Source organism: Peromyscus eremicus, chromosome 18 (genome assembly GCF_949786415.1).
Source record: "Peromyscus eremicus chromosome 18, PerEre_H2_v1, whole genome shotgun sequence".
Taxonomy (NCBI): Eukaryota; Metazoa; Chordata; class Mammalia; order Rodentia; family Cricetidae; genus Peromyscus; species Peromyscus eremicus.
In genome coordinates this window covers 3327114-3353850 of record NC_081434.1, presented here as the reverse complement: position 1 = coordinate 3353850, position 26737 = coordinate 3327114, and the positions used below count along the sequence as shown (strand labels likewise).

Sequence of the window (26737 nt, the reverse complement as noted above, 5' to 3'; positions counted from 1 at the left end):
CTACTGCAGTGGTGATCTGAAAACAAATTGTCAGGTCATTGAGCGATCTAGCTCTGCAATTACCTCTCGGTCCACACACAAAACACGTGGCACCGAACATAAAAGGAACTTTTTCCTAGTTTAGTCATTTCTCCCAGACGTGACGCCACATGAAACTAAGTTTTGTTTCGTTTTGTTGTTTTAATGGTTCAGTGCTTTTATTGCAACCCGACAATTGATACGAAGAATTAGAGTCTGGTACAATCCCTTCCCCGGCTACAGAAGCGCCATTCCTTAACCCTGCGTGACTGGTTGTTGGATTGTCGGACAGCGGAAGGGCAGTGCTGAAAGGAACCAGGTTCTCACGGGACTTTGGGGCATGTTGGCGGGCACCGGGCTGCTGTCCCCTGTCTGCTGGAGCATGGACCACGGTGTGTGAGCTGGTTCCCAAGCGGCCGCAGGCTCATTCCCAGAGCAGAGTTCACAGAGCAGAAACCATCTGTTTGCCCACCGCTTGCTCTACCAGGCTATGGATGAGGGTCCAGTCGGCAGCCTCATGCTTCCGGACAGACTGAATAAGAAAGGTGTAGCGTCGCCTTCTCCTGGGATGGCACATGGTCTGCACACTGAACCTCATGTGTCTTGGGCATGCTCTTCCCAATCAAAGCGAAGCCAAGCCCAGCTGATTTTTGCTGCGGGGCTGTTTTCTAGTCTGTTCCCATAAAGCTCTTGAGACGCTTCTCCAGCACATTCTTGATTGATAAATGTGTGTGCACGTTGGGCAGGATCTCATGGGTTCACAGAGCCGCCTGTGCACTGTGAGCCTGGAGAGGGGCAGGAAGGCTGGCTCTGCGCAGATCACAACGTCGTTCGGTGACCCATAACCCTTTCCAAGCACCAAATTCGAATCCAACGCATTGGTGGTTAAAGCTGTGGGCTCTCATCGGCTTGTAGGATGTCGGTTACATCCAAGTCGACATCTGGAGCGTGAGCCGTCTCTGAAAGGCCATGACTGTGGTCTTTAACTCACACAAGAGCTTTAAAATATCATCCTGGCTGGGTTGGAGGGCTTGTAAAGACCGATCAAATGTTTCCTGCATGTGGCCGGCAGTCTTGCTGTGCACCCTGGGGAGCCAAGCGTGGGGCCTCCAGACCAGGCTTCACCCGATACAACCCCAAGGCCTGAACCAAAGGAGGGAGGGTAGTGGAGAGGGACACGAAAGCTCAGAGACTGCCCAAGATTACCTCTGTGCTCCACCGCCATCTTTCTCTGAGCAAGCTTGTTAGACGGGCACATTTCTGTCAGTCAGCACTGGTTTGTACTTTTGCTTTGTTTTGTCAAGGAGGCCTGGCTCGTTTTATGCCAACTTGACACAAGCTAGAGCAATCTGAGGAGGGAACTGCCACTGAAAAAAATCGCTTCCATAAGAGCCAGGCTGTGGGCAAGCCCATAGAGCGTTGTCTTAATTAGTGATTGAGGGGGGCGGGCCCAGCCCATGGTGGGTGATGCCATCCCTGGGATGCTGGTCCTGGGTTCTATAAGAAAGCAGGCTGAGCAAGCCATGGGGAGCAAGCCAGTAAGCAGGACCCCTCCATGGCCTCGGTATCAGCTCCTGCATCTAGGTTCCTGCCCTGTTTGAGTTCCTGCCCTAACTGTTTTCGGTGATGAACTGTTCCGTGGGAGTGTGGTTGAAATAAACCCTCTCCTCCCAAAGTTGCTTTTGGTCACAGTGTTTCACCACAGCCATAGGAGCCCTGACTAAGATGCGGGGGGAGTGTTTGTTTGGGGTGCAGGAGCTTGTTTGATTTCTTCTTTCATTACTGGGATTGAATCTGGATCCTTACACATCCTGACTGGGTGAGCACGCTAACCACAGGGCTACCTCCTTAGCCCGCATTATAGTTTCCACTAGAGAAAAGAAAGTTCCCGTGCACAGAAGAGCAGGTCTAATCTCCTGCTTTGCATGGCTGGAGGGTAACTGGAGTTCTCAGCTCAACCACGTGCCATGAATACAATACACTGGATTTGCATAGCTCTTCCCTCGGTGGAATTCCAAGGGCTCTGTCTTCTCATTGGGACGCAGAACATAGTTTCTAGGAGCAAGAAGCTAGGAGATGTCTCCATTTTAAACATCCCGAGGGAGCAGCGTAGGGAGACTGGACGGCACACCTTCCACCAAGCAGACTGGAAAGCGGTTTCCCGGTGCCTGCAGAGCTTCCAATGGCGGCTTTAGCGGGATTCCAGAAGCAGGGCATTTGCTGAGCGTGCACAGGCACCTCCTTTCAACATGGGCCATCAGACAAACATGTAAGACATCAAGAGCTGACAGACCTTTGCCTGTACCTCTCCTGTGGCCTTTGCCCAGCGCCCCTTCCCACTCAGCCCACTACTGACCTCTACCCAAATGACTGCCTCCTAGCACCTAACAATCCCTTTCTTCAGCCCCTCTGATTCTGTTCCCCCCAAGGGACAGTAAGGAAAAGAGGAAACAGTTCTGGTCTCCTCAGACTTCGGTTTCCATGGAGTGGGTTCTCTTCTCTGATTATTCTTTTGGATTAGCGTAACTGATAATACTCTCTCCCTGCCTTCGGCTCCTGTGCCTCAGTTCTCCTTCCTGGCTCCTACAGTGTGGTGATGCCAATCACCACCTTTGAACCCATTCTGCAGCTTGATCCTCCCACAGCGTCCTCCCGGGACAAGCCCCAGACAGGCCCTTCTCTGAGTCAAGTAGCTCCTACAGTGGTGGACTTAATGTAGCATTGATGGCCGGAGTGGGAGGCTAAGGAAGATGATCACGGAACTCTGTGGTCACAGGACACTGCCAGCGAGTGGCCAGGAGTGTGGCTGAGCCTTAGCGTTCTACCAAAGAGAAAAGGACAGGGAAGCCAGTCAGTGTCTGGACAAACAGCCCAGAATAAGCATCCCATGGACCACAGAACTGAACATGTCTTCCTCAGAGAAGGGGGATTGGATCATTGTAGTCTTCTTGCTCAAAGCTGAGCACCATAGCTACACTGAAGAGAAAGCCCCATGTCAAGGACAGAGGATGGGGACCCTGCGGTGCATTGTAGGACTTCTTAGCCACTGACTTCTTACCTCTTGACTTCCTATTAAAAAATAATGATTCATCTATTTTTCATTAAGATATTTTGATTAAGAATTTTCTACTACTTGTAACCAACTCAATTTTTTTAACATTAAATGTTGACCACAGTGGTGACGGATAGTCAAAGCTCACAGATTTACCTGCAGATATCTTGGCTTTTTAATTTTTACCTGGAAACACCTCCCAACATTTGACCAACAAGACTGAAGTCCCCTCATCTTTTGGACAATGCATAATACATAAAATGTGAGAGCTGAAGTTAAGTTTTGAATTGCCATGCTTAAGAGATCTATAAAACAAAACCGCCTCTGACCTGTAAGCCCCACTTGCCCAAGGACAGGTTAACTTGCTGGAATGCTGGGGGCTGCTGTTTATGTAAGATAAGAAGCCATGCGTTTTCACTTTTTTTTTTTTTTTTTTTTTTTGGTTTTTTGAGACAGAGTTTCTCTGTGTAGCTTTGCGCCTTTTCCTGGAACTCACTTTGGAGACCAGGCTGGCCTCAAACTCAGAGATCCGCCTGGCTCTGCCTCCCGAGTGCTGGGATTAAAGGCGTGCACCACCACCGCCCGGCGTGTTTTTACTTCTTTAAACAAGGTTAGTTGCCCCAACTACACCGGGTATGTTTGATCACACAGGAGGTATGTCACGATGTATGCTTGCCCACCCCACTCCCCACCCGATGAAGCGGGGGACCTGCAGAGCCTTGTGAGTTTTGCCTTCATAAGCCCCTGTTTAATGTAGTTCAGCACCATTCTCTGGGAATCCCAGGTATGGACCTGGCCCGCATCCATCTTCCTGGCCAGTATTTAATAAAGCTTGCTTCGAATTTGGCTCAAAAATTGTGGTAGTGGTCTTATTCTCACACAGTGGGGTTAACCAAAGGAAATGATATTTAAGCATAAATGCCTCAAAGAACATCCTGGCATAAAGCAGAGAGGCCCAAAGGGGTTGGTATATCATTTCATCTTAGGAAAGGCTGTGTCCCGTCTCCATTCTTCCTAGCTGTGTGTCCTTGAGAAAATGACCGAAGCATCTAAGTTTAGTTTCTTTATAAAGTACACAGGGTCTGGAGAGATGGCTCAGAGGTTGGGAGCACTTGGCTGCTCTTCCAGAGGTCCCTAGTTCAATTCCCAGCAACCACAGGGTGGCTCACAAGTATCTATGGTTCGATCTGATGCCCTCTTTTGGCATGTAGGCAGAACACTGTATACATAATGAATGGCTAAATCTTAAAAAAAAAAAAATTAAAAAAATAAAGTAAACAGAATAATCTCTGCCTTGGAGAGTGAACATAAAGTTAAAACATGTACATATAAATAATTATTACTGTCAACAGTGGCTATTATTATCTCTCTGAACGTGTTTCCTATAATTTTGGAAATAGCCTCTGTTCAGGTTGCTATAACAAACTATCATAAGCTAAGTTGCTTATAAACAATACAGGTTTGTTTCTGAGGCAGATTCAGGGGCTGACAAGGGCCGTTTTCTCCCTTTCGTTAGATGGTACAGAGGGGACCATGCAGCTTTCTGAGGTCCCTTTAAAAAAGTACTAATACCACTCAGGAGGGCTCTGTAAACAAGGCCCCAGACCTTAGCAGGCCAAGACCTGAGCACAACTGACTCCATGACAGAAGTGCCCTTCTGGCTGTAGAACCAGCACATAGACAGCACCACCTGCCAGAACTAAAACAAAGGAAAGTCTCTAAACATACTAACCTTGCTTCTTGCTCCTGTAGTTCCACTTCTGGATAACTGTTCTTAACTGAAGTATGTCAGCCCAGGACGTGTGTGTGTGTGTGTGTGTGTGTGTGTGTGTGTGTGTGTGCGCGCTTAAGAGCTCACCCTGAGGAAGGTGTGGGGTTACTTTGGGGTCCCGAGTATGCAGTGTACTTGCCGGTTAGCTAATAAAGACTTTCTATTGGCTTAAACCCATATCCAAGCATCTTCTCTGGCGAATACCCCACAACAGGCCCCACCCTCATGAGCAAATCACCTTTCAAAACTCCAACTCGATATTATCTTCTTGTTTTCAAGCAAAAGATAAAAAGGTAGATGCTGTGGAATAGTTCTTCTGTACACTGTGAATATGTATTACTCTCCCATTGTTAATGAAGAGCTGATTGGCTGGTAGCCAGGTGGGACGTGTAGGCAGGACAGTCAAACAGAATGCTGGGAAGAAGAAGGGTGGGGTCAGAGGAGTCGCCAAGAGACAGAGGGAGCAAGACATGCTGGAGAACAGGTAAAACCACAAGCCACATGGCAATACATAGATTAATAGAAGTAGGTTAATGTAAGTTGTAAGAGCTAGTTAGTAATAAGCCTGAGCTATCAGCTGATCATTTACAATTAATATTAACTCTCCCTGTTGGTTATTTGGGGGCATGAGGTAGGGACAGGAAACCTTCACCAACAGGTAGAAGTTGACATTGATGTAGGAACTTGATTCTAGTTGAAAGTAGGCCCAAGAAGGAGATTCTGGTTTGGGGTTAGCTCAGTGGATACCCTGTGTGGTAGTTTGAATATAATTGGACCCCATAGTCTCATTGGGAGTGGCACTATTAGGAGGTGTGGCTTTGTTGGAGTGGGTACAGCCTTGTTGGAGGAAGTGCGTCTCTGTGGGGACAGGCTTTGAGGTGTCCTAGGCTCAGGATATCACCCGGTGTCTCAGTCAACTTCCTGTTGCCTGCAAGATGTAGGACTCGCAGCTACTTCTCCAGTACCATGTCTGCCTGCACGCTGCCATGCTCCCTGCCATGATGACAATGGACTGAACTGTAAGTGAGCCACCCCAGTTAAATGTTTCCCTTGATAAGAGTTGCTGTGGTCACAGCAATAGAAACCCTAAGACACCCTGACAATACAGTGTCCCATGAGCAGTGCACAAAACCATGGGTATTCTAGTCCCCTACATCAGACCTCCAGAACCACACAAAACCAGAAGACTGGGGTTTTCTGCTGGGCAGATGGTTAGTCATCAATAAAAGGTTTTTGCGCTTTGAATGTTGTGAGTTTATCTGTCCTCTACACCTGTCACCAAGATCACTCTGGGATACATGAGTGTGTCCCTTACTGTTTTTCTGAAAAGCACAGAAAAAGTAAACAGGATTTCTAGAATCCAGGAACTTAGTTGTCTTTCCTCCCCTCCCCCACTTCATTTTATTTTCCTACATGAGAATAATTGGACATAAATAACTAGGAACTAGGAAGACATGGGCAGAATTTGAGGTCAGAATCTCAAACCCAGAGGAGACATTTCTGACACAAGGTCTTGAGGATTTCCAAACGATGCTGAAAAGTAGCGTGTGTTTGGAAGCAGCAACCCAAGAGTACACACTCGGGGTGTCACTGCCGTTTGCATAAATGCTTAGGTGCTGGGACTTTAAAATTCAGCTGTGCTCTGCCATATGCAGCCCCACACTGATGAGGTCTGCTAACGTTTCCTCATAGAGTTTGGGCTTCTGTCAAGATTGGTCACGGTCAGTCTTCATTTCTGCCTTGTTTCATGCGGACGTGGGTATTAACTTCCATATCCGTTTCTAGGAAAGCCCCACTGCAACCAAGCCTGACAAGATTAACCTGGAGAACGTCAGATGGAAGCATCAGAGACGCATGGTTGGAGTATCTGGGTGTCCCTGAGCCTTGTGACACAGTTCTGACCACACCCTACAAGGGTGGGTCCACCACCGTCTCAGTCCTTGTTCCCAAGGCTCCTACCCTGCAACAAAGACCCACAGTGTCACATCTTATATGGCTGTCAATGTAGAGTTGCTAGGTTGTATAAGGGGAGGAAGGTGACTTTCAGTGGGACAGAGGGTGTTTTCCAATCTGTGCAACTTCTTACATTCTCCGAAATGCTGTTTCCCAGCTGTAAAGTGGAACACTTACAACCTATGGGCACTTTCCTGCATTTTTAGACTTGAAAATAGAGGAGGCTAAATGGTGTGACTTCTCTTAAAAGCTCTTGGGGCTTTAAACATGTCTAGAGCATTTGGTCAGGTGATTCACTTTGGGAAATCCATCCTCAGACAACATCTGAAACGGACCTGAGCCAGACTGTTTGCTAGCCCACCCTGCACTTGCCAGCCTGTGCTCAACAGCATGCACTTGCCAGCATGCCTCTATACACACACACACACACACACACACACACACACACACACACACACCAGCCACATAAAAATTAAATACTTTTTTTAAAAAAACGAAAGTTGAAGGAAAAAATGAACTAAAGGAGAGTAGGACATGACTTGTCCTAAAACATGGAGAAGACTTTTATTATAGATACAAATGAGGAAAAAGCAGGCGGAGGGGAGAGTCCAGGCTGAACATGGCAGGAAGACTAAACCGGACCCCGAGAGGAGAGAAGGGGAGGGAGAGCAAGAGAGGAGCCACAGACCAAGAGGGGAGCCTGGGCCAAGAGATGGCTGTAGCCGAAATGGCCGAGTTATATAAGGATCAAGCACACACCCTGTGCAGTTGAGGCCATCACGCTTGTTTACAGAAGTAAAAAACACAATTTGTTGGCTTCTCATCTCACATGAACAACAGCCCTCAGCATTCCAGAAGTTATCTGTCCTTGGGCAAGTGGGGCTTAGAGGTTAGAGGCAGTTTTGTTTTGTAGATCTCTTAGGCACAGTAATTTAAACTTCAAACATAGCGTTCACCAGAAAAAAGAATGAAGAGTAAAGGATAATTCCAACCTTTAAAGGTTTAAGAACAGCAGAAGGGAAAATCGGGAGAAGGAACCTGAGAAGCAGCATCCGGGGAGGCAGGAGAGAGCAGTGTCTCAAGGGAGGGAAGGGAAGCCGAGAGCGGCCAGGAAAACAGCTTCGGTCTGTAAGCACTATGGGTTCTTACCTCATGGAGGTAAGAAGGGAACAGCAGGTATGGAGAGAGCTTATTCAAGAGGCTTTGCTTGACAGGGAAACCACACGAGGCTGTCACTGAAGGATGAAGAGGTAACAGGTTACTCAGAATGGTGACATACAGGACAGCAACCTGTAGGCACCCCCAGGAACAGCCCCAGGTCTAGAGCGTGCTATGGGAATGTTACGTTTGAACTGGAGCTACCCAACGGGCAGAAATTAGTTTTAGACTCTCAATGAGCTCAGAAATTAACCCAGGTGAATATTCTCAGTTCCAACTATTTGCCAGCATCCACAAAGGCCCACGGCACGCAAGGGTTTATCATACTGAGCACAAATTTGAATTCCACACCCTACCAGCGACGTGCACAGGACTGAATTCTCTAGGTAGTGAGTGAGATCAGCTGCCTACTCAAGAGTCTGCTCTCAACACCATTTGTTCATTAAACACCTGAAAACAGCGTTCAAAAAACAAAGTGTGTTTCCAGAAGAAAGCAGTCCTTATGGTCATGGTTGGGACGGGAGGAAAACTCCAGAGAAGCAGAGATTTTACAACCCTGTGCCAGCTAGTTTTATATCGGTGTGACGTGAGCTACAGTCATTTTGAAGAGAAAATGTTGAGAGAAAATATCCCTGCCAGATTGGCCTGTGGGCCAGTACGTGGTACATTTTCTTGACTGATGATTGATGTGGAGGGTCCAGTGCCTGGGAAGGTGGTCCTGGGATGTATGAGAAAGCAAGCCATAGAGGAACAAGCCAGTGAGTAAGTAGCATTCCTCTGTGGCCTCTACCTCAGTTCAGACCTCCAGGTTCTTGTCTCGATTGCCTGGGTGACGGGGCTATAATCTGTAAACTGAAACAGACCCTTGCCTCCCCAAGTTGCTTTTGGTCATGGTCTTAGGGTTTCTGTTACTGTGACAGAACACCATGATCAAAAAGCAAGTTGGGGTGGAAAGGGTTTATTTGACTTACACTTTCATATCCATAGTCCATCATTGAAGGAAGTCAGGACAGGATCTCAAACAGGGCAGGAACCTGAGGGCAGGAGCTGATGCAGAGGCCATGGAGGGGTGCTGCTTACAGGCTTGCTCCCCATGGCTTGCTCAGCCTGCTTTTCTTTTTTTGGGGTTTTTTTGTTTTGTTTTGTTTTGTTTTTTTGTTTTTTTTTGTTTGTTTTGGTTTGTTGAGACAGGGTTTCTCTGTGTAGCTCTGCGCCTTTCCTGGAACTCACTCTGTAGACCAAGCTGGCCTCGAACTCAGAGATCCGCCTGGCTCTGCCTCCCGAGTGCTGGGATTAAAGGCGTGTGCCACCACTGCCCGGCAAAAAAAAAAAAAAAGTGTAGCCCAGCAAATCCTACCGGCATGCATCACCACAACCCGCTCAGCCTGCTTCTTATAGAACCCGGGACCACCTGCCCAGGGATGGAACCACCCACAATCACTAATTCAGAAATTGCCATACAGCTGGATCTTATGGAGGCATCTTCTCAATTGAGGTTCCCTCCTTTCAGATGGCTCTAGCTTGTGTCAAGTTGACGTAAAACTAGCCAGGACAGTTGGCCCCTTGTGAACTTGACACACAAGGATATCACTGTTAGGCCATAATCATTCCTTTCTTGTTCACCCCTAAGATCACACATTAACATCAACATCACAACATTAAAACATTTCGCAAACTTTTAAATCCCCCAGTCTTTACAAATTCAATCACTTTAAAATTCAGTCTTTTTAAAAATCCAAAGTCTTTTTTAAAACCTAAAAATCTCCTTTAAAATCTCAGTCTCTCAACTGTGGGCTCATGCAAAATGAAAAATAAGTTAAATATTTTCTTACTTCAAGAGAGACAAGCCAGGGAATAGTCACAATCTCAATAAAGCAAAACCAAACTCCGAAAGTCTAAGTAACTCAACTGCCCAAGTCTGGGATTTACTCACGATTTTCTGGGCTCCTTCAAAGGGCTTGGGACATTTCTCCAGCTCTGCTCTCTGTCACACACGACTCTAAGGTCAGGCAGGCTCCACCCCACGGCTGCTGTTCTTGGCGGTCGTCCCATGGTACTGGCATCTCCAAAACGCTGGGGTCTTCTGCTGCAGCTGGCCTCACTTCCACCAATAGCCTCTCACAGGATCTCCTTACGGTGTCAAGCTCAACTTCTTTGCATGACCCCTTCAGTCCTGGGTCTTCAACTCTTACTAAGGCTGCACCTTCACCGTTAGCCTCCCTGGCCTCTCACAGTGCCCAACCTCAGCTGCTCTCCATGACTCCTTCATACCTTCAAAACCAGTACCACCTGGGTGACTCTTACATTACCAAGTTCAGCTGCCAGGGCGAGGGACCATCTTGGCGGCCTCTCAAACACAGCTTCTGTGTGCTGACTTTCAGGAAACACTTTCCAGAAGATTTCACCGCAGTGATGCTGGGGTCTTCTTAATCACCACTAATTTCTTAACTCCAGTCGACCAGCATCAAGTATCCCAGCAAAATCAAAGGTTTCCTTTAATAGTTCTGGGATCTTGTTAATCACAGCTGATTTTTCAGGCCCAGCTAACCAGAACCACAGAATCTTAATTCAAAATAACAAATGACCCTGATGGAGTCTTTAAACTCCCCACACACACAGACAAATTTACAAGCCAGGCCTCCATCTATGGCACAGCCCTCCACATTCTTCGAACTTCCAAGCCCTCAAAGAACAGCTCACCAAGCATTGAATGCTCAACGGCTTTTCTAGCCCAAAGTTCTAAAGTCCTTTCACAATCCTCCCAGAAAGAACATGGTCAGGTCTGTCACAGCAACACTTGGCTCCTTGGTACCAACTTGTCTTGGGGTTTCTATTGCTACAACGGAACACCATGACCAAAAAGCAAGTTGGGAAGGAAAGGGTTTATTTGGCTCACACTTCCACATCACTGTTCATCATTGAAGGAAGTCAGGACAGGAACTCAAGCAGGGCAGGACCTGGAGGCAGGAGCTGATACGGAGACCATGAAGAAGAGCCTCTTACTGGCTTGCTCAGCCTGCTTTCTTATAGAACTCAGAACCACTAGCCCAGGGATGGCACCACCCACCATGGGCTGGGCCCTCCCCCATCAGTCACTAATTAAGAAAATGCCTTACAGCTGGATCTCATGGAGGAGGCTCCATCCTCTCAGATGACCTTAGCTTGTGTCAAATTGACATAAAACTACCCAGCACATGAGACAATGAGAGAACAGAGTCATCTTGTCTTTTGATGACAGGACTTCTGAGTTGTGAGGAAGGTGAAAGTACAGGGTCTACAGATTAGAGGCCAGAAGTGCAGGGGTGTAAGACATCGGCTGGAGGTATATGCTTCGATACGATGCCTGCTTTTACCGCAGAATCCCTATGAAACAGCCCAGTTTCATGAGGGACCTGAGGTAAATTAATGAGGTAATTAATGGCGTGGTGCTTTACATTTTGATCGATTCATGACATTTAGAAAAAGGAAACAGACCCTGGAGCCAAGATGACAGTGGATTTGAAAGTTCTGAAAGGCAGAATATCAGGCCAATAAGTGACTAAGAGGACAGAGTCCTTCCCTGAATAGAAAGATGCTGTGCCTTTAGGCTTTTCCAGAAAAGCACACTGGCTGTGTGGGAATTTCAAGTGATTACTGCTGAGAAATTCCCTGGAAGGCCAAAGCCTCCTAGACAGCTGTGGGCCTGGACATGAAGAAGAAGAACAAGGACAAGGTGAAACTCATGAGGACCACCTGAGGCCCTCACAACCTCCATCGGTGACAACACAGGTGACCTGCACAGAGAGCTCACCTGTCCACCATGGAGCCAAAACTGGGATTTGGAGAAGCTAAGGAAGGAGAGCCAGCAGGAGCTGGTGGAGCTGTGGATTTGGATGCTGCCTCACGTCAATGAGATGAGCATCAGATAATGTGCATGAACTATGAGAGAACCTGGCATCTCACGCTGAACTTCCACACATACCAGCCCATTGTTGGTGGGGATAGAAGGAATCATCCCAGTCCTCATGGTTTGCCTGCATCCAGGGCTCCCACCTGTTTGAAAGACGCTGGCAGATATTAGTCAATGATTTTGCGAATCTGCCACATCCTGATAGACTTTATCTCAACCATGCAAGGTGTAGCTATCCAGCGGGCATGGGAATCGAACCCGTGAAAGGCGATGCTGTCATTCTATTAGGTTATCTCCTTCAGAGTGGTGAGAACATTGTTAAGTCAGTAGATTCCATGAGCGTGAGTTCCCTTCACACTTCAACTGCTGTTGAACAAGCCCCTTGGTCAGAAGCCGTTTGTAATACCTTGTCCTGACGACCTGGTATAAGCTCAACCAACGGCAGCCTCGGCAAAAGCCCCAAGGTCAAGGAAGACAAACCCATATCTAAACCAAGTATCTCTTCCAGTGGAAACACAGCATTGTCTCTTTGAAGATGAATGGGGTCTAATGCAGTCAGCAGCTACCAAGTGGCTGGCTCACCTCCTGGGAATTGGTGCCATTTTTGCTATTGCTCTAGGGCACTCAAAAGTGACCTCAGACAGAACAGCCTTCATGAATGGAAGTCCACGCTGCTGAATTCAGCCATGACCTCCATCCTTGCTATCACAGCCACTTTACAAGTCTGTCAGACATGAGTGGGTGGGGTGGCCTGGAAACAAACCTGAACAATAGGAGACAAATTCAGTCACTCTCTAGAGGCCATAGAGATCTGTGCACACATATCCTTGTCACCAACTTTCAGTCTAGGTCCATCTTAAGGCAACACAAACATTCAGTCCACAAAACCATCTAAACAAATCTTGAGGCACTGTCTACAGGTTATTACAGAACCACGATGGAGGCTCTCTCTTCTTCCAGGAAAAAAAAATAATAAACTGTGTTTATTTTTGCAGTATTGGGTATGAACCCAAGGCTTCTATCATGCTACACACGCTGAACCACAAGGCTACACCCAGTCCTTCTTCCTGGAAAAACTAAAAACTAGGCACACTTTCTGAAGACCTTTCCAACAACAGGATTTCCCTTCACCCTTTTGCTGAAGAAAACAGCCAGAGTGGAGCAGTAGATGGGGGTCACCTACTTTGTCCATGTGCCTATAGACCAGGCCTGAACAGTCTTCCACCATCAATGTTAGTAGTAGAGAGTCTTCTCATGAAGTTGTACGCACATACTGGCAGAGAGGATCCGAGACAGCAAGAAAAGGACCAACAACATACAAGAGACTTGCTCATGAAACTTCTGCAAGAGCTCACAGCATGTTCAGCCTACATCCATTCACAAGTCGATGGTTTGGTGGGCCAAGACAACGATGTTTATAGTCAGCTCCTTGTGTTCATCGGGTGGTCAGCTGCCCATGGTCTGCTAAGGCCCAGGAGCAAGCCATAGGCTGTTTCTCAAAAGAATAGCCATCTATAATGATGGAAGTCCTGCTCCATCTGTAAGTATGCACTGTAATGCCCCTGGAGTAGTCTCCAATAGTGTCCCAATCCACACAGCATGTCACGAACAATCAAATCTGTGAGGGCACAAAGCAAAGTACTTTAGGTGGCATCTGGAACCATTGCAAATTCTTCTGGTTCTTCTGAGTGATGCGCTGGCCTCTGTCTACAATCACACAAATATACACATCATGACACACCATTATGCGTTCACGTCTTTCTATTAATTTAGGATGTACACTAGGGGAAATAGATACACTCTTACACATGAGTTACAAGGATTCCAGCTATTTTATTTAAGTATTTGAGGAGCAGATAACCCTCAAGGCTGGAGCTCTTTGTGATACCCAATGACTGGCATGGATGAAACAGAGCTGAAGATCAAGGAAGGAACAAGTATCAATGACCAAAGAAAGCTGACTCCAAAATAATTTACTGCAAAATGGAAAATTCAGTCAATCAACTCTTCAGGGCTTTTTCTCCACTGCACTAATCGCCCAGTTTGATGGATGGCCCAGTTCATTCTGGTCCCACAGCCTATAAATAACAATCATAAGCTTCCTCGCAAAGCAGGGCCTTCGGTAAATGGGGAATCGTTTTAACTGTGTGAACATGAGGCCTTCAAACTCTTGGCTTCAAATCATATTTATTTTGTATTCTTTTAGGCCAAGCCGAACCAAAAAAAAAAAAAAAAATGCTAATCTAACCCAGTTCACAAAACAAAGAGGACAAAGATGTCACTTGAAATGGGGTCATTTTTATTCCTGTCGTCTCTGCCTTGGACACAGACGTTTAATATTTAAATGTTATTCCCTGTGAGAGCTGGACTTTCAGTATTTTGTGCCTCTGACAGGATTCAAATTTCAGATTCTACCTTGTGTGAAAATATCATTTCAAAGCATGTGCCCCAGGAGAATGATAATAAAGCCAAATCTTGGCATTTTTCAAGATGAACTTTCTTCAGAGTTCTCTTAAAAATGTGGATTCTTTCCTGCTCCTTCCCAGACACCAGGAGTTAAGGAACGGCACCTTTCCCTTTGTCTCAATTAAGAGCACTCTGGATCTGCTAGCAAATTATTTATTGTAAGCAGATAAGTAATTGCTAAATGTGGTGATATTGTTGAATCTGCATTTCGTACGTTAATTACAATATTTTACAATGCGTTAACTGTGTCTTTTGATTCTGCTTTGAGATGTTGCCATTGTCTCTAGCTATAATTTGAATATTGAGGACACGTCTGTTGTTTTCCTTTCCTATTAGTATAATCCTGAAAACACCTGCCCAGCACATTCTAAGCGCTAGGGGCTACAGCGATTAATAGCAGCAAATCTTAGGAAATCGCTTTTTATCCTCCAGCAGTCTGAACAAATTGGGTCATTAAAATATCTTAGCTTAAATGCTACGTTGCTCTGGCATGTCTCACAAGGTTGCATAAATTCTGTCACTCTGCACCCCATAATTCATATCACAGAAGAAATGCAGTGTTCTGAATTTAACCATACAGTGTCCACTAGTAACCATGGGCACGGCTCTCACGAAGATGGATAGATTTATAAAATTGTCAAAACGAAGGTTCTCGGGTTTTTCTTCACGGTTGTTTTCTTGTCTGTGTTCTCCCCAGTTTCTTTCACATCCTCCACCTCCTACAACAGTCTCCCAGTGACTTCCTGTAGGGAGCTGACTTGAAGCAAACACATACAGTTGGTTCTGTATTTTAGTATATGTTGGAATGAAAAGCTAGCTTCTGCTTTCACTAGAGTTAGCTCTTTTACTGGAGACCATTTCTGTAACAAAAGGCAAGCAACAAAAAGGCAGAAAAATTAAAGAAAAGCATTCTATGTACACCAGGTTTTCTTCTGGGCCACCAACCAGCTCCCAAATCATGACACGGAGACTTATTATTAGTTATGAATGCTCGGCCTTAGCTTAGCTCTTATTTTAATCTCTTTATCTATGTTTTGCCTCAGGGCTTTTTACCTTTATTTCTGTATATCTTACTTTCCTGCTGTCTCTACATCTGGCCGGAGGCTGCCTGTTTTCTAGCCTTGAGTGTGTCTCTCTCTTTCTCCCTGTTCTCTTCTCTTGTTCTTTTCTTCTCTCATTCTAGACTTCTCCTCCTACTTCTTCTCTGCCAGCCTCCCGCCCCCTCCGCCCCAGCAGCTCTTTATTAGACCAATCAGGTGCCTTAGGCAGGCAAGAGGAAACAGATGCCACACATCTTACATAGTTAAACATACATCCTTACATCGTTAAACAAATGCAGCCTAAACAAATGTAACACCCCTTTACACAGTTAAAGTAATATTCCACAACACTTAAACATCTGCCTAGCTTTTTTTTTCATTTTTTTTTTTCCAGAGCTGAGGACCGAACCCAGGGCCTTGCGCTTGCTAGGCAAGCGCTCTACCACTGAGCTAAATCCCCAACCCCTTTTTTCAATATTTTTATCTTATTATTTTATGTGTGGGTGTTTTACCTGCATGTATGTCTGTGCACTGCATACCTGCAATGCCTCCGGAGACCAGAAGAGGGTGGCAGATCCCCCTAAGACTGGAGTGGCAGACAGTTGTCAGCCCGGGTGGGTGCCGGAGATCCATCAGGTTCCTCTGGAGGAGCAGCCAGAGGTCTTAATGGCTGAGCCCATGTCTCCATCTTCCCTAGCCTTTTGAGTCAACGTTGGTTATGGTTCATCTTTGTGAATTAAGGTTGACTGATTAACAAATTAGAAAAGTGTGAATTTTACATCAGAGAGCCGGGACATGCAAGTATTTTCAAGTCTTAAACCAGTATGTCATTAAGCTATGCAACACAAACATCAAAACTTGAAGATAAGTCAAAATGCAGAACGACCAAAACAAATCCATAACTAAAATAAATTATTAGAAGAGGTAACAACCATTCAGTGATGAATGTCGAGACCCTGTCTCAAAAACAAACAGAACAGAAATAGAGCTGGAGAGCTGGCTCAGTAACCAAGAGTGCGTACTGCCCTTGCAGAGGATCCCGGGGGAGCATTCCCAGCACCCATGTCAGACAGCTCACTTGAACTCCGGCTCCTGGAGATCTGACACCTTCCTCTGACCTCCACAGGCTCCTGCTCTCACGTGTGCACACATAACTTAAAATAAAAATAAATCTTTAAAAAAGGATTTAGGCTGGGTAGTAGTGGCACATGCCTTTAATCCCAGCACTCGGGAGGCAGAGGCAGGCGGATCTCTGTGAGTTCGAGGCCAGCCTGGTCTACAGAGCTAGCGCGCCAGGACTGCCAGAGTTACGTAGAGAAACATTGTCTTGAAAAACTGATAGATGATAGATAGATAGATAGATAGATAGATAGAGACAGATAATGATAGATTATATATAGATATATGATAGACAGATAGATGATAGATAGATAGATAGATAGATAGATAGATAGATAGATAGATAGATAGATGGATAATGATAGATGATAGGTAGATAGATGATAGATAGATATAAATGGGTGGATAGATATAGATGGATGGATGGATAATAGATAGATGATAGATGGACATAAATGGATGGATCGATAGATATAGATACATACATACATACATGCATGCATGCATACATACATACATACATACATGCATACATACATACATGGAGGGATTTAGTGTGCAGGTCCTTTACCAGTCTCCTCTTCAAGGAGGCGAAAGATACATCAAGATCAATAATTCTACCACAGACATTTAAAGTCACCCACCTGGCCCCTCACTCAGCTTTTCTGCAGGTGACACCCTGCAGTGTCCTCTGTCTGCTCAGGTAAGTCTTCATCAGAAGTGATTGCTGAGCCACAGAGATAATCTTGACAGACGCTAATTGACCAACTCATGTACCTCGTACCCTGCCAAGCACCAGACAACGTCGTAGAGAATTGTGCCCTGTGGAGTGGGAAGTCTAGTTTCGGAGCAGACATCAGACAAATTAAGATACGAGAACTGCATAATTAGTTTTATTAAACGCGATGAAGGAAGCAGAAGACGTAATAAGTAGAAGGACCTGATTTGGCTTGGAAGATCACAGAGGCCCTGATTGTGGAAGAGGTGTTTAAGCTGGTATTTGAAGCACGTTGCAGGGTGGGGAAGGGGTGTCCCACTCGGCATAGGGATCAGAAGATCAGAGTCTCCTGGGAGGACTGAGAAAGGAAGACCAGCGTTCCTAAAGGAGGCGAGGGAGTGAGAAGAGGTCAGTGGTACATGAAATGAAGGCGGAAACGGAAGCAGGGCTCAGCCCACCGTGCAGGGCCAACTCCCTTGAAGCTTGGACTTTATTGTGAGACAGTAGCCGTTCAAAGACGACTTGGGAACCAGGGGGCCACCATCCAGGCGGAAGTGGGGAAATCAGTTGGGAGCAACCTCGGAAGTCCAGGTGGGAGATGAAGATGCCGTGAGCAAGGATATCAGATAGAAATGACTAAAACGGCACTTCTGTTTCCCGTCGGTCTCGCCGGAGTTGGGCCACAGGGTCCCCACACCCAATTCTGGCTGCAGCGGCTAGACAGATTCCGGAACAGAGCGAGTCCAGGTTCGGTCCAGGGGACCAGCTGGATTCCTGAAAGTCCTGCTTGTCTCCTCCATCCCTCACGCCGCATCCTGAACGGCACAGCCCCGGGGAAATGAGCCTCGGGACAAGGGATGCATGAGGAACCGAACTAGCAAGTTTACGTTTCGTTCTTTCTGCGAACATCGGTCCTCTTTGTGGAGGTAACAAGTCATTGAGGTCAAAACTGAGCCTCTGCTCTCCATGAGAGATAAAACTTTGTCCTGCTGTAAAACTTTGTCCTGCTGTCTGTCCCCCAATCACATATTTCCCAGCTGCCAACAACAGCTGTTGAGTACTGACTGGTCCCTGACACCAACCTTCACACGACAGACACTGAGCAGCCCTGGAGCTCGTACTCAGCCCTGGACTCTTATCTGCTTGGTCCTGTGGATTTAAGTTACCTCTCTCTGCTGATGACCCCCACGTTCTTATAGTTTCTTGCTCCTGAACTCCAAACTGGTATTCAAGTGTCCCCTCAACACCTCTAACTCAGATGACTGATAAATAACCTTTCATTTTTTTTAATGAACTATTGTTTATATTTCTGGGGTAGAATATACTGTTTTGATATGTTTATACAATGAAGAATTATGAAATCAAATTCATCAGCGTATCACATCACTCCATCACCTTATTGTGGTACATCCCAGATTTACACCTAGCAACTCTGAAATACACAATACACTGTGTTACCCAGTAAATCTCAAAAAAAAAAAAAATTCCTTCTGCCCAAAACTTTTTTTTTCTGAAATTTGGTCTCAGAGTGTAATCTTGACTGGGACTGGAAGTCCTCCTGCCTGTGAAATTACATCACTTGTCATAACTGAAACTTTGTATCTTTTAACCAACATTTCCCGGATTTACTGCACCAAACCCTACCCTATCCTCCATGATGGCACCATGCTGTGTTTCTGAGAGTTCTTTTGGGATGCCACAAATAAGAGAGTTTATACAATTATTTGTCCTTCGGTGGCCCTCTTACTTCAGTTAACACAGTATCCTTAAGGCTCATCTATGTTATTGTAGATGACAGGCACTCCTGCCTATGACTGAATAGTACTGCATTGTGCCCTTTGTACACGTGTGTCCTTTCCTCCTTGTCTATTGACAGGTGCGCAGCTTGATTTTGTAGGGTGACTGTAAATAATGCTGCAATAAACGCAGGAATGCAGATCTCTCTTCATCCATCCTTTGGATAAATGCCCAGAAGTCAGAATTCTGGGTCATTTGATGGTTCTATTTTTAGTTTGTTAAGGAACTTCTTTAACTACTCTCCAGAATAGTGCATTAATTTACATTCCCACAACACTGCACAAATGTTCCCTTTTTTCCATATTCTCTTAACAGTTTTTACTTTCTTTTTTGTTTGGTTAGTTGGTTGGTTTGGTTTGTTTTTTTGTTTTCCGAGACAGAGTTTCTCTGTGTAGTTTTGGTGCCTGTCCTGGGTCCCAGAGAGTTCTATCAGATACATGGCCATGATCTAGACCCTTAGCTCACAAATGGCTCAACACGTGCTGACCCCAGGTCTGCAAGACCTTTCTCTAAAGAGCAGTCCTTTACACACCAGCTGGTCCAGGCACTGAATATCAAGAGGTGAGTGAGAAAACAGCAGTTGTGAAGCTGAGGAGAGCACAGCTGCCCCATTCAAGGGAGGGCCCGGAAACTCAGTTCTAGCCACTGACGCCCTGTGAAAATGTGGCCATGGCATTCTTGAGGAGTCCATGCTTCCACAGTCAGCCAGAAAGACAGAGTTGTATAAAATCTCAGTGAAGTGTCTAAAAACAAGTGACCATTTTCTAATTATGTGTGCTCATTATAAAGTACTCAGGAAAAGCTTTGGACAAGGCAGGAGAATAATTAATATACGACCGAAACCATCCCACCCCTCACTGCTCACCGTTAGTATTTTGGTGACTGTCCCACAAACAGCGTCTCCTTAGAGATGGGTACCTGTATAATTAGGCCTTTGTAGAATGTTCTATGTGCTGCTTTTTTTTTAAATCATGGGCCCTTTTTACAATGTCTCCCTATCCTTTCCCATGCTTCCTTTTGAGTTTCTACCATTGGTTCAAGTCTTTTCACAAACGCCTTAAATGTCAAACTAAACATGTGCACCTCAAAAACCTCCAGTTCATCATTTTTGCCTCACGCACACACTTATTCTTTATAAGCTCTGTGTCTCTTGGTTTGAATTTCTACAGAAAGAAAAAAAAAACTAATATTCCATTGAACACACAACTGATGAGTCTCCTTTCCACTAAGCTATAAAGGACTGGCCCCTAATCCCTGACCCTGAGCTGCGCTGGGAGCTGGAGAAACTTCCCAAACAGTTCTATCTATTAAGTGGTTCCACACAACGGTGAAGGGCGCTGAACTAGACTGAGTATGAACCCTGAATCCACCATTTTTCTATGTTATCTTGAGCTAATCAATTAGCCTTTCTGTGTCTAATTTCCTTTGTATGAAAATTATGAGTAAAAAAAAGAAAACTATGAGTCATATTAATACTCTATATAGCCATATTCAAACTGTAGGACTGATCTGAAGATGTTGGTGTAAGAGGCTTAGAGTGGTGTTTAGATCACCATAAATATCAAATAAACCAGCTAATAGTAGTATTACTATTTCCTTTCTGCTATTCCTGCCTAAAGAATTCAGCAAACTCAACAGATCCTTTCAGGAAGGCTCTTGGCTCCATGGTAGATACCTCTGTAGTGAGAGGAGAATCTGTTTAAATTTTAAGAAATTGACTTCCCCAACATCTGTGACACTTCTATCTTCCGTGGTTTTAGGTGAAACAAGCTGCTTCCCATGGCTCCTCCCAAACATCTGCAGGACTCTGTAAAGAGTGAATGTTTGTTTAAAAGAGGGGGGAAAAAAAGGCAAAGCTATTCCTGTCCTCAAGGGGTCTTTGGCCTAATAGGGGAGTTTAAATACAAATATCACTCAGTTGTTACAAATATCCTCAGTGCGATTCCTCCTAGGATTGGAACTTAATTCTGAAAGCTAAGAATCATTGTTGCTAACAGTATCACATAGGTTGTATTGAAGATTGAATTTTCACACAGTTTGTTAGTCAAAATAGGAGAGTCTGGGGACCTGGTAAGATGGTTCAAATGGTTAAGAGCACTCGCCACCTGAGTAAAGGACCCAGCACCCACATTAGGGGGCTTACAACTACCTAAAATCCCAGTTCCAGGGCATCCAACGCCCTTGTCTCTGAAGTCACCTGCACATAATAAACTCATGCAAACACACACACACACACACACACACACACACACACACACACACACATCCACATTAATAAAATTTAAAAATAAATAAACCATTTTTAAGGTAGTTTTTACTGCAGTTACAATTAAGCAAAGTCACCCAGGAAGTGGTGGTGCACACCTTTAATTCCAGCACTCGGGAGACAGAGGCAGGCAGATCTCTGTGAGTTCAAGGCCAGCCTGGGCTACAAAGTGAGTTCCAGGGCAGCCAGAGCTACTCAGAGAAACCCTGGCCCCCCAAAAAAATTGTTTTGAGCAAAGTTATAGTGACTTTTAAGATAAAAATTTCCTTTTTCCACATCAGAAACTGACAAGGAGTGCCTGTCTGTCCCGGTGCCTCGAGAGCCCAGGTTGCCACACCCTGATTCAATATGTGTTGATGGTTACAAGAAGTAAAAATGAAAATAAAATAAAATAAAAATAGAGATATTGTGGGGGACCAGCCCCCACATTTATTCACCCCAGGAACTCTTGAGGAATGAGGGATAAGAGACTTGGAGAGTTAAGAAGCAGAGAGAAAAACCCACAATAGACTCAGGAGGGCCTGGATCCTTATCCACCAGCTTTAGAACGTTATTCCAAAGGTCTATTTATAACAATGCCAAGGGGTGGAGCAAAAGATTTCCTGCTTGCTGGTTGGACCCTCACAAACACCTGGGACCCAGGCTCGTGGTCCAGTCAACCTCCCATGCAGTCCTGCTGGGTACAGCCACTAGGAAACCTAGTGGGCTATAACAGGATATGACCAGCTACATTTCTAGATGTTCCTGCCTGGAAACGTTTTGCTCTCTACTCCTATTCCTACACCTCTGTGAACCACGAAAGTGACAGAACACACCGGATGGTGGTGGCGCACGCCTTTAATCCCAGCACTCAGGAGGCAGAGGCAGGCAGATCTCTGTGCGTTCGAGGCCAGCCTGGTCTACAGAGCGAGATCTAGGACAGGCACCAAAACTACACAGAGAGACCCTGTCTCAATTGGGGGGGGGGGGGGATGACAGAACACTGACAGGCAGCCATGACTGAGCTCAGCAGGACAAGGCCACCCAAGCCTCCTCCTGGAACATCACCGAATACTTGTGGGCAGTACACATCTTCTATACCATGGCTCAGATGTCCAAAGGGGGGCGAGGGAGACAGCTTCCTTGCTTTTCTGAACTGATTTTATCTCCCCCTGGAGCTCAATTCCCAGTAATAGTAAAAACGGAAAATCCATGCTCAGGGTGTCCCCAGAGGCCTGTGATTATCTCCACTCTCCAGTTCTCCTGGGGACTCAACCACCATGATCTCTCAGCAGCCCAAGGATTTGGGGATCCAGGGTTTTTGCCTTCTCCTCCTCTCCTGCCTTCTTGCTAGCAGAGACGACCCTGCTTCACACCCCAGCACACTGTCAGCCCTCATGAACCGGCTTCTCATGGTTTAAAAGGAAGCTTTGGGGGTTCGGACAGCATCTCCCTTTCAACAAAGACCAGCGGTCCGTAACTTCTTCACTGTCGATTTAACAGATGTGAGGTTGTGAGTGAGACAAGCCCCTTGTGTTTGGTAACGAGAGCTCTTCCCTTTGACAAGCTTCCATTCCCACTCAGCAGCAGGAGAACGAAGTCTGGACCAAGGTTCCAAACTTGACCCAGTCCAGCCGGCTTTTGGTGGTACACACCTTTAATCTCAGCACTTGGGAGGCAAAGGCAGACAGATCTCTGTGAGTTCAAGGCTAGCCTGGTCTACAGAGCAAGTTTTAGGACAGCCAGGGATACATGGAGAAATCTTGTCTTAAAAAAAATTATAAAAATTTCATGAGTTCCCACTAGTTTGGTTTGGTTGTCCCCGTAGGTTTCCCCATCATGATCTTGATGCATCTTGCTCATAGAATCCCTCTTCTCTCTCTTCGACTGGACTCCTAGAGCTCAGTCTGGTGTTCGGCTGTGGATCTCTGCGTCTGCTTCCATCAGTTACTGGATGAAGGTTTATGATGACAGTTAGGGTATTCACCGATCTGATTACCAGGGTAAGCCAGTTCAGGCACCCTCTCAACTATGCTAGTAGTCTAAGCTGGGGTCATCCTTGTGGATTCCTCGGAACTTCCCTAGCATCCAGTTTCTCCCTATCCCCATGATGTCTCACTCTATCATGGTATCCCTTGTAGAGCCTCCACGGGACTGGACTAGGCCCTCTGCATAAGCTAGACACTTGTGTAGCTTGAGCTGCTTAAGGGGCCCACTGTCAGTAGGATCAGGATCCATCCCTGGTGCATGAGCTGTCTTTTTGGAGCCAACTACCTATGGTGGGACACCTCGCACAGCCTTGAGGCAGGGGGAAGGGCTTGGACCTGCCTCGACTGAATATACCAGGCTCTGCTGACTCCCCATGAGAGGTCTTACTTACCTTCTTGTAGAAGGGAATGGAGGGTGGGCTGGGGGTGGAGGAGACTAGAGGGGTGGGAGGAGAGAAGAGGGGGATCTGTGGTTGGTATGTAAAATGAATTAAAAAATTTCTTAATAAATTTTTTTTAAATCATAGAAAAAGAAGAAGGAAGGAAGGAAAAAGGAAAGAAAGGAAGGAAGGAGAGAAACTTCTATTTCAGGGTAGGTAGGTGAGATGGCTCAGCGGGAAATGGTACTTACTACACAAGCCTGGAGCCCTGAGTTCAATCCCTGGAACTTGCATGAAGGTGGAAGGAGAGAACTGACTGGGAGTTGTCTCCTGACCTCCACAGACATGACCTCACACACCCGATGATGGTGGTGGTTTATCTCCTGACCTCCACAGACATGACCTCACACACCCCCAATGATGGTGGTGGTTTATCTTCTGACCTCCACAGACATGACCTCACACACCCCCGATGATGGTGGTGGTTTATCTCCTGACCTCCACAGACATGACCTCACACACCCGATGATGGTGGTGGTTTATCTCCTGACCTCCACAGACATGACCTCACACACCCGATGATGGTGGTGGTTTATCTCCTGACCTCCACAGACATGACCTCACACCCCTGATGGTGGTGGTTTGTCTCCTGACCTCCACAGACATGACCTCACACACACCCCCGATGATGGTGGTGGTTTATCTCCTGACCTCCACAGACATGACCTCACACACCCGATGATGGTGGTGGTTTATCTCCTGACCTCCACAGACATGACCTCACACATACCCGATGATGGTGTTTTGTCTCCTGACCTCCACAGACATGACCTCACACACACCCGATGATGGTGGTGGTTTGTCTCCTGACCTCCACAGACATGACCTCACACACCCCTGATGGTGGTGGTGGTTTATCTCCTGACCTCCACAGACATGACCTCACACACCCCCGATGATGGTGGTGGTTTATCTCCTGACCTCCACAGACATGACCTCACACCCCTGATGGTGGTGGTTTGTCTCCTGACCTCCACAGACATGACCTCACACACACCCCCGATGGTGGTGGTGGTTTATCTCCTGACCTCCACAGACATGACCTCACACACCCGATGATGGTGGTGGTTTGGTTTGGTTTTCATCCTTTCTGTCAGACTCATCCCAGCTTCCTCTTCCTCCTTCTCGCCAACTCTACAGCCCAGTCCTTACAGCACCAGATGGGATCTTACGGTAAGGAAAGACAGAAAAGAAACCAGGCCAGGTGTTACAAACAAGATGAGCAAGTCCCGACTCACTCACAGCAAAGGACCGAGCACCATCCAAGGAAGTGACCAGCTGCTCACTGGACAGAGGGAAGCCTTTACGGACAGTTCTGGGCTGAGCTGGAGTTCGCTCATCTTTCGTTGTCTACGGGCACAGCTTTGAAAACGCCCGTTCCTGCGCACAGACACACTGACCTCAGCATCTGCAGAGTTTGCAGGTCGGCTTTGCCCAAGAACTGCCGCATCCCTCCTCTTGTCCACATCATCATCTCACAACAGTTTCCAGGCATCCTGATTTGGTCTGGGCCTCCTGAAAAGGCTGTGGGACCTTTGCTAGTGAGAAGCGCAGGGCAGAACAGAGGGAACATTTACCAGCTCCATCGGGCAGTTGACCATGTTCACCGGAACATTTTGAAATGGTCAACACATCGCCTGGAAGAGCTAAGTAAAATGAGACGGACACAATGTGAGGACAGATGTGCCAACCTTTTATCCCCTGTCAGTCCCCCATCAGACATGGGCAGGCCCGACTAAAGAGTCAGTGTTTTCCACAAAAACCACCTTTGAATTTCTGGGAAATAATCTATGCAATTGTTATGGTAACCCACAGGTCAGAGGTAATACCTACAGCAAAGCTGGCGGGAACCAACCAGTGTCCTGCCCACTTGGGTGACCAAAATGACTTTTAAATCAGCTCCGAGCAAGTGCTGTGATCCGGCTGTGGTAGGTTGTCTGGCGTCCCAGTCGATTCTGAGAGTTACAAGGCAGTTTGTGGGGTGAGGTTTTTACCCACTGAAGGCTCTCCCCGTGTAAGCATTTGGCCTCATGGCCTCATCTGGTGCTTTACGGCAAAGCGGTTGGAAGAATGTAAGGATGGGGCAGAAAAAACACATGCCACACTTTTAATGGACAGCAGGTTAAGGGCTGGAGTTTATTTGCCTTCTGTTCCTTTGTGGTGGGCTCACACAGTCTCACAGCACAGCCCACAGATGCCTTTTCCCAGGAGAGTAAGAGTAACATTATATGAGTCTAACTAAGCTCACAGGCGCTGGATTCAGACCAACCAGAACACAAGCCCACGTCTTCAGACAGGCCTCAGTCACTAGCCAAACACCCAGCCAGTCAAGAGCTGGAGAGAAGCCAAGAACCAACCAGGCCGTGGCTAAGTCAGGGTTGGTCTCTCCTACTTTATTGGGAAACATGATCTATCTTTAGATCAATCTGGAGTAGGGGCTTTTTAACTTTTACATTTCTTTTCATGTTGAGTAAATAGAAATTCTTTCTCTGTCTTTCTCATACACACACACACCACACACACATCACAGACACCACACACACACACACACACACCTCACACACATGCACGTATACACATCACACACACACACACTTCACATACATGCACACATCACACACACATACACATTCACACAGACACACACACATGCACACATATCACACACACACACACACACACACAGCACACATACCTCACACACACAGATGCACAAATGCACACACACACACACACACACACACACACACACACACACACACAGATCACACATACAAGTGTTGGAGCCCGGGCTGGAGAGAAGGCTCGGCGGTTAAGAGCATTGGCTGCTTTTCCAGAGGTCCTAAGTTCAACTCCTAGCAACCACATGGTGGCTCACAAGTGTGGGAGCCCACAGAGGTTTCCTAGTGAGATCTGAGCTCGCTTTACCAGCAGGGCTACATAAGAAGATGACTAGGTACCAGGTATTGGGGAGGGTCTACACTTGATTGTATCTAGCAGGGGGAGGTCTTTTGCCTCACCCCTTGGTGTTGTTATAAAAAGCCTTTTTGAATAAAGTTCTGCGCCATTGGGTATTGACCCAG

General features: G+C 46.3%; 1 pseudogene; it reads right to left on the bottom strand.

Moving 5' to 3' along the window:
• LOC131895340 (aminoacyl tRNA synthase complex-interacting multifunctional protein 2-like) lies at positions 1-25104 on the bottom strand (annotated as a pseudogene).
• Positions 25105-26737: the final 1633 nt, after the last annotated feature.